The sequence below is a fragment of the Gymnogyps californianus genome, chromosome 10, assembly GCF_018139145.2.
Source record: "Gymnogyps californianus isolate 813 chromosome 10, ASM1813914v2, whole genome shotgun sequence".
NCBI lineage: Eukaryota > Metazoa > Chordata > Aves > Accipitriformes > Cathartidae > Gymnogyps > Gymnogyps californianus.
The window spans coordinates 14606557-14615221 of NC_059480.1; the positions used below are offsets into that span (position 1 = coordinate 14606557).

Sequence of the window (8665 nt, forward strand, 5' to 3'; positions counted from 1 at the left end):
GGTCACATCTTAGAATGTAATAAAGGAGAAAGTTGATGAAAAAAATAATTCTCTCATCTTTCATTCTGCATAAAATTCTTAACTTGATCCAGAATTATTTCCAGTAAGCCAAACTAGTCACTTTTGCTTCATGAACTTTGAGGCTGAGAATGTAAATCTGAAAAAAAAAATAACCACACCCACAAACAAACATTTTCCCTGCAAGTACTATTTTTTTCACATTTCATGAAGAAATATATACATGCCTTTAAATAGGTATTTGATAAAGGAAGTACTGCAGGCCCATTGCTCTCACTTGGTACCGATAATTTTGAACGTTTTGGTGTTTTTGCATTTAAATTCTTGTTTGTAAATTAAAAGGCAGTTTCGAACCATCAGAAGAGTGATGATCAGAAAGAGTTTTCCAACAGGAGTAGTGGGAACACCAGGCTAAACAGACCTAAGGTGGCACTTGATATGTTTGTGAACAGGATAACACAGCGTGATGTCTTGAGAAAGCAAGGAGCAAACCCGGTTTTGAAGCACAAAGATCCTGTTCCCCTGGCGAACTGTATTACACAGCTCCTGATTGTGATGCATTCACTAATCTGCAATATCAAGGGAAATAGATATAAGACCAAATTTTTGTGTACATTGAACATCCTGGAGGTCTGTAAATTACATTTTTTTCCTGCTTTTACTCTGTTCTGGCAGCTTAAGGGAGTATTTATTTAAATAGTAAGTAAACATGAGAACACACACCTTGCAGGGTATCTGAGCATGCAAATATAAAATCTTTTCTAATAACAACCACATTTTTTTAGACAGAACTGCATCCACTAATGAACTGAAAGTCTGCTGATAGTGCAGTAGACACAGAACGAGACTTTCCTTATCTCAGTCTCCCTATCACCTTTTATTCTCAACCTGGCTTCCCACTTCTTGTCATGCCTTCAAAATTTCTTATCTCTGTTTTACATTTGATCAGCCAGGGGATAAAGAAAATCCAGCTGGAACTCATCAGCTTCAGTTTTTAAAGACTGTTTCTAAATTTTCTGTTCAGCATGTTGGCTGAACTGCTTTGCCACCCAATTTGAACCATTGCTATTCCATGAACCTGCTGATGCCAAATCTTACATAAAATGTTGGGTTTCACAAACAGCATTTTTTCAGCTCAGATATCCTCATTTTACTGATAGGAAAGCTCTAAGTCAGAGTAACTGTCTCACTTCTGTCAGACCATACAATGGAAATGCAGAGCGTATTACAGCAACCTTTAATATATCAGTTTCAGCAGGCATGTTAACAGTTACCCTGAACTGCAGAAAAACCTGCAGCGAGCTTTCATCAAGACTTAAGCTAGCAAATCTGCATTGCTTTGCCCTATGCCACATGCCCTCGTGAGCTCAAGAGCCTGAAATATTAGGCAACACTGCTCCATGCTCCATTTATTAGTGCAGAGGGTTTATATGGGTGTGGAAATGCCACCATCCCAACAGACCCCTATAAACACTACCAGGATAGAAGTATGAACAGCAACTCACCTTGAAGACATCTGAGGGCTTTCCATCTGTAAAAAGTCTTAGAAAGTCTATAAATCCACTCTTCTATAAAATATCACGGAGTTCTGCACTGCAGGACCAATGAATCCTTATCGGATTTTTCATTCAACATGGAAATCAGAGAACAGCAGTAGGATAAGGAGAAGCAGATTTTTTTCCCTTGGGCCTAGGTATTCTTTCAGCAGTGCTGTTAGTCAAACCCCTCGCCTACAAATTACACTGCCACTGAGTATATAACAGCCCTTGCCTATATATCTCAAGAACTGTAAATCTTAAACATAAATAAATAAAATAACTTAAAAAAATAAAATCCAAATATAATATGTTCCATTAATAAAGTATCTTCATGTGTTATTTACTAAAAGTATGATGAATCTCCCTAAAATTCAACTCTGCACTTCCAAGTTTAAATCAAATATTAAATGCCAGTAAAGCAAGTAATAAAAAAAATGACCTCTCCTTTAATCTTAAATACCTCTACATTTAGCATAATTTGGAAGGCTTATTCTGGGATTGCATAAACCTGTCAAGGATACTTTTCATTCCTGCTAAACGTAAGAATGGTCTGTCTCTCTCATATAATGTACACCCCATTGGCTTGTTCGACATGGATCCCTCATGAAGAACAGGGCTTTCCATTAGCACATGCTGAAGCATCAAGCTGAAGACCTTAAAATGGCCACAGCGAAAGGGGAAAGCTTCTGCATGTCGAGGGTACTGGGATGTGACTGACAACCTTACTGGATTTTATTTCTATTATTTAGCCCTGACAAAACCTCTCAGTTCAAGCTTCAGAAGCTTGTTATTCAGTGAGGGGGAGGTATTGAACATCACAACCTGTTCTTATTTTCCTGGAGTGAATAACGATTACCAGTTCTTCAAACATATGAGAAGTTCCAGCAATTTACCTAATTCAGAAAACAGGCTGGGACAAAGGCAGCATAAAGAAAGCAAATATCTAATTAAAAACTATGTATGAATCAGAAACAAGCAAAATCCTAAACTTCATGTATTCTGTTGTAAGCCTTCCAGGGAGAAGGCAAAGTCAAATGTGAGTAACATAACGAACAAACCAAGAGACAGCTTTGCCTAGGTAGGAAAATCTTTGGCAGCAAATGAAGAGAAAAAAATTCCCCAACCCTTCCACAAGCACTCTGTTGCATAGTAGTAAAAACCAGCTAACGACAGCAGGGAAGGAACTTCATCTTTCCCTATGAAACATCTCAAGGTAGGAATATTATGGGGTTTTATAGAAAAAAAATAGTATTTATATATATAAAATAGATTTTATATTCTGTATTTTTATATATTTTGATTTTTTTTCTATCTGGCCAGCCTCTTGGACCAGATCTTCTCATGACATTTGCACCAAACCAGCAGCTGAACTGCTGCACTGCATGGCTGGAGTCTTTAGTCACAGAACATCACGAGTGTGACACACTGGTTGCAGAACACAGCATAGGGCCTTGGCATACCTTCTCTACCATTTCCATGAAGCACTACAGCAACATTTCCACATCAAAATACATCTTTTTTGAGAAAATGTTTTAAATAATTCACAGAAAATGTAAGGATTTCAGGTAGCTGTGATGTTTCAGGAGGCAGGGGATCAAAGCATGGTCTCTCTCTACTCCTCCTTCACCGCTTCCCAGTAGATCTGATTTCAGGGTTGGAAGCTGAGAAGTGCAGAGAAATGTAAGTAAGAAGCAGAGATAAATTAGTAGCAAAAAGCCTCAGTCTAAAACTGGACCTGCGTGGTCCCAGCATTTGAAATACCTGTATTACAAACTACAGTTTTACAAACTGTTACCTATCAAGTTAGTAAAAATAATATTGTTTCAGTCATGCTCTACCAAGCAAAAAAGCAAAATGATTGAATTTAAACATCCAGACTTGCATGGGTGTAATACAGCAGAATCTGGACACTGAATTCAAAGCAGCTATCTTATCTCTGATGCCTAAACATTTCTCTGTGTACAGACAAAAATATTTCCCAAGAATGTTGTTGTTCTGCAGCATGCTTCTTTTTTGCTTCGTCAAGGTTGTTTTCATACAGGTTTAACAGAGATGTGTCCAACTGAATTAATTTCCAGATAAATTCATGGAAGTGAGATTAGACTATGGCTACATGATGAAATTGTTTGCACTCTGTATGTTTTTCTTTGTTCCGTGAAGCCTACTGTTTACTGAAAAATAGCAAATTATTCATCTCTTGAGAAGTCCAGTTTTATCTTTAGTCGTTGACTTCCTTCTATGAATAAAAGGAACTTTTCACCGAGACAAAAATCCATACCTCAATCAGATTTTGTTGCACACACTTCAGTAGCATGAATTTGATTTCTTGTTATTTTTTCCCTGTGATGTCCCACAAATAGCTAATACACTTGCTTCAATCAGACAGGTTCTCCCCTCAGTTTGGAATTTGTTTACCTAACATGTTCACAGAGGAACAGAGAGTGCCAAGATTAATTAATTAAGCTTAATTTGCTACCCCATATTTTTATAATGAGTGAGCTCTTACAAGTTTTTGCAATTAGTGTGTTTTAATAATGCTGTCCAAGTATAGATTATTAGTCCAATCAATTGCTTTGGGAAGAGTTTTATGAATACTTCTGATCAACTAACCATGAGTCTTTTGAAAAGGAACATATTTTTACATGAACAAACTGATGTGCAGAATACTCAGTTTACTCAACCTATTTGGACTTTCTGGTTTGTTGTTTTTACATGATTTTTTTGTTGTTTTTTCCTTTTTACAACATGACATATGAAATCTAACTCCAAACTCTGGTAGAAAGTAAGAAGGGAACTAATTTTAATGATGTTTTAATGTATACGTTTTGTTGGGGAGGAAGCCAGAGAATTAGCTGAAGTTCTACTTGATCGTAGTGGAGTTCTGCTTTCTTCTTCAGCTTGTGAATTTGGGTTACTTCAATAAATGCGAACTGTGAAAGTTTATTCATTCCTAAACGGTCTTGTTTTTCTGAAATGGTAGAACTCCCTGACCTTTGCCCAGGTATAACAGCAGTTGATACAACCTGCCTCTCAGCAAAGGGCACCAGATTTCGAAATCATTCAGAGCTGAAGGTAACTATCCAAGCACTAAGCTTCAAACTTTATCAAGTCTGCAGATGAAAAACAAACTATACAGGAGAAGAAGAATGTTCATGATTTACATCATCCATGAAGGCCAACACACACAAAAAGCAAAACAGAACAGTAAATTACCCAGCAATCTGTAAAAAGAAATCTTGGTTAGGTCTAAGTGTGGAATCAAGCTGCTCAGTCCACTCTCTTCCTTGAATCTTTCTTGCTGATTTTTTTTATGCATCCTGGACTCTCCCGTTATCTATCATCTGTCTTTACTCCCACTCATGGTGATCCTGCTGTGCTGTGTTAACTCCAATATAGCATCACTATCTGCATCATATTTAGCTGGATGAAATGGAGATTCATCTGTCTGTCTAAATCCTTCTGTAAAAACTGGAGGTGGATGATTGCAGACTGACAGCCTGATTTACCTTCAGCCCCTGCGGAGCCCAGAATGGGAACTACGGGAGTACTGAGAAAGACAACGTGCTAACAACCTGTATTAGATATCCTGGAGAGGTCTCAACAGTGGGCAGATACTCATGTATCTTGTTACAGAATAATTCTAGCACCACCTCAGCAGCATCTGGTTCTGGCATTGCTGGAGACATGATACAGGTGTAAATGTTGTGCTGATCTACACCAGAAGAGAAACCCCTACACCCATCAGATACTGCAAGAAGACGAGAGTTAAAAGTTTCAACTGGCTTTTCTATTAATAGAGTATTGAGTGTCTAGTTACTCGTGTACTTCTTTAGATTATGAAGGCGTGATCTCTCACTACATACCACATGCTGATCTCAGTGCCTTAAAAATTGTAAGGGGAAGGACGTTATGCTTTTTTGTATCTTTGAGCTGTCGCTGAGTCCTGCCATGACCCTGCCAGCCTTACAGATGCCAGGGAATAGGCTTGAGTATGAGAACCCGCCACACTCTTGTACCTGACAGAAAGCCCATCCCAAGGACAAGCTAATTAAGCAGAAGATGTCCATAACGAATGGGTGTGAGGTCAGTCCTCGTTGCTTCATTAAATATCTTTTTTCTGTTAGGCACTAAACAGATTCTCGGTGCTTGGTTTCTGGGAATTCTGGCACTACCAATACCTTTATTCACTGCTTCTATTTTAGTATATTTCACACTTTTTTCAAATAAGAATCTGAATGTATATGGTATATACAACAACTTCTAGCTAGGGATATAAAATACTTTTTAAACACTAAGCAATCCGTGCATTGATTATATAATGAAGCTACAATACATTCAGTCTTAATCCCAACTATCAGAGGTCAATGGTAAAAACATTGATACCTAAAAAAAATGATACCTATTTCACAGGAGATACCTTGGCAAGAATCCACTGACCCTACAATAGAACAGTTACAGGTTTTGCTGTTTCTCACCTGATGAGTCAATAGCAGAAGTAGAAACACATCCCAAAGTCATGAGAGCTACCTTTTTTTGCTCCATACCATAGATCTCATCACTCCAATTCTTTCCTCTTCTTATCCAGTTCCTGTTCACATGTTAAGTAGCATCTGCAAATGTGGAAAAAAAAAAAATAAAGATACCTACACATAGCTACCAAAACAGTAGGATATGAGCATATTCCAGGGCACTAAAGTTGAAAAAGCCTTTGATGAATTAAAAAATGCAATATTAATAATATATAAATACAGAGAAAGTACCAAGAAAGCTTGGAGCACATGCTGGATAGCAGATTCTGCTGATCCTGGCGTCTTCAAAGTAATCTGAAAGGTCTTCAGAATATATTCAATAGTATTACTCTTGAAAACTAAGGTTAGCGCATATTACCTTAACAAATAAATGATGATAAGAGGGTCCCCATAATTCAAACACATGTGGATGGTCTGGGGCGCATGTTAGGATTTTGCTACATTACCTACATAAGCAGTGTTAAGATCTGGGCATTAAGGAGTTTCTCACTGATCTTTTAGAACATAATAAATATCAAACAATATTAAGAAGATAAATTTGTCAATCAAGGATTATAAGAACTGACAATATTTTGCGGCTAAAAGATAACAGACTTTTTAAAATATAGCTCAACAAACTATCTGATTCAGGAAATCTGTGTCTACTGAAACTCCTAGAAAAAGAGACATTATTTATCCTCAGACTTTTGGACTCGGTTTGACAACAAATGGGATGAAAGGCTTCATAGAATAAAGGATGCTTCTGAAATGCTAACATTGATGTGTATTTTTTCCTTTTATCAGTCTGTGGTTAGCCTTCATAAGCTTTTCAAAGTGGAGTACCACAGTATTTCTATTCCTAAAACTGAAATAAGAAATTACTAAAAAAATGAATTTCAGCTGGAATATAGCCAATTATTAGCATCAAAACTTTTTACAGCTCATGTCACTAAACACAGGGAATACTCTTTGTGAGTGACAACAACATAGAAAGCTTTATTTTTAATCATCACAAAAGCAAACAACTGCAACAAAATTGCAATAGCTGACACTTTTTCCAGCTGTGCTCACCTTAAGTATAAGACAAAATACATGTCCTGAAGGAAATTACTACACACTCTCCTTTTGGGATTCAGCTGGTTTTGTTCTTTATTGATAAAAAAATTAAATCTTCCTTCTGAATCTTTTCAAAGATATAGGTAATACTAGCCTCTGCACTCAGTGTTAAGTAGTAAAGGCCAAGGTTTACTCAGCCATGGCCAACTGATGTGCTGTTGGCTTGCTTGTAATCAGACACTAAAAAGAACAGATGGCTTACCCAAATTTAATTTGCTATTTTCTTTATCCTTATGCTGCTCCTTTATCATACAAATATTAAACATTTATATTATACAGTTAGAAAAACAAGATAATGTTTAGAGCTAGTTTATGAGCTAATCTGACAAATAACCATCAATCCTGAGATGCAAAATAAATCACTTAAGTAGGATTCCAGGTCATTGGTTTTTTCTGACCTAGTCTGGGATGGAAACAGCAAAGACTGCCATTAGAAATTATAGTATTCAGTAATGCTTGCCAGCTCAGCAGCTGATGGCAGTAATGCTGCATCAGTGATTGTTCGGAGAAATAAAAACAAACCAACAACAAACTCCCATCGTCTCCAACTACATGAAAAAGCAAAGAATTTCTTAAAAGTAAACTCAAACATTGAAATCTGGCAGTCTTCTATTTCCAAGATGCTTCTCAGTGCTCAACAGGGAATGATGACATCTGCAATTTGTTTGATTACTTCTTGTGATCATTTATTCATTGCAAGATCTGGGCTTGATCATCTCCACATTATTGTCTTAGCAGTGTTCATGGGATCAGACCATTTTATCTGATACCGTAGATCTCATCATCATAAAATTAAAACTTCTGAAGACCTTGCAGTATTGTTTTGGCACTCTGTCAGAGTAACTCCTGCTGTCATCCTTCTTAGGAGACTTGACTCTAAGTAAGATTATTGCTGGGCAAGAGCCTGCAGTGCTACAAATTAGGTCATTAATTGTAAAGTAAGTTCAAACCCTATGATTTGGAAAAGAGTTTTGGACAAATAGGCTCAGTGCCGTTTTGGAGTCTCCTTTTAGGAACATATTCATCATGGGTCATATTGCTAAGCATAAATTGCTGCATTTTTGGTACATTGATTGTAAAAATATATTTCCAGGTATTCTGTACATAAGGCTGCTGCAGCTTTATTGAGTTGACTCCAGAGAATCTCATAAAAAATCAGGTGCAGAGTCTGATACCACATTCATTCTTAAAATGGTAATTGACAATTCAAATTTCTGCACTTTGAAACTGTAACTATGTCTTTTAATGAGATGAATATATATTAATTTTCTAATAAATTTTCACATATTATATGATATGCGTATATGTAGATTTCTGCAAAATAGCAGACATGGAGTCAAAGAACATCTTCATGATTATCTGTGTCTGAACCCCTTTAATTTGTCTGGTCACTTAGGCATAACAGAACACAGAACTGAGCTCATAAATCCCATTCTTTATATATTTATACACTGATTCATTTAGAGGCTCCCTGTCGAAAACATC

General features: G+C 36.8%; 1 protein-coding gene across 1 annotated transcript in view; it reads right to left on the reverse strand.

The window, feature by feature from the left end:
* Window positions 1-6116: 6116 nt before the first annotated feature.
* Window positions 6117-8665, reverse strand: part of LOC127020208 (nuclear cap-binding protein subunit 2) — a 42288-nt gene continuing 39739 nt past the window's right edge. The window contains exon 5 of the transcript XR_007767031.1: window positions 6117-6166. The gene's annotated coding sequence lies outside the window, so the exon portion shown is untranslated. The remainder of the gene's footprint in view (window positions 6167-8665) is intronic.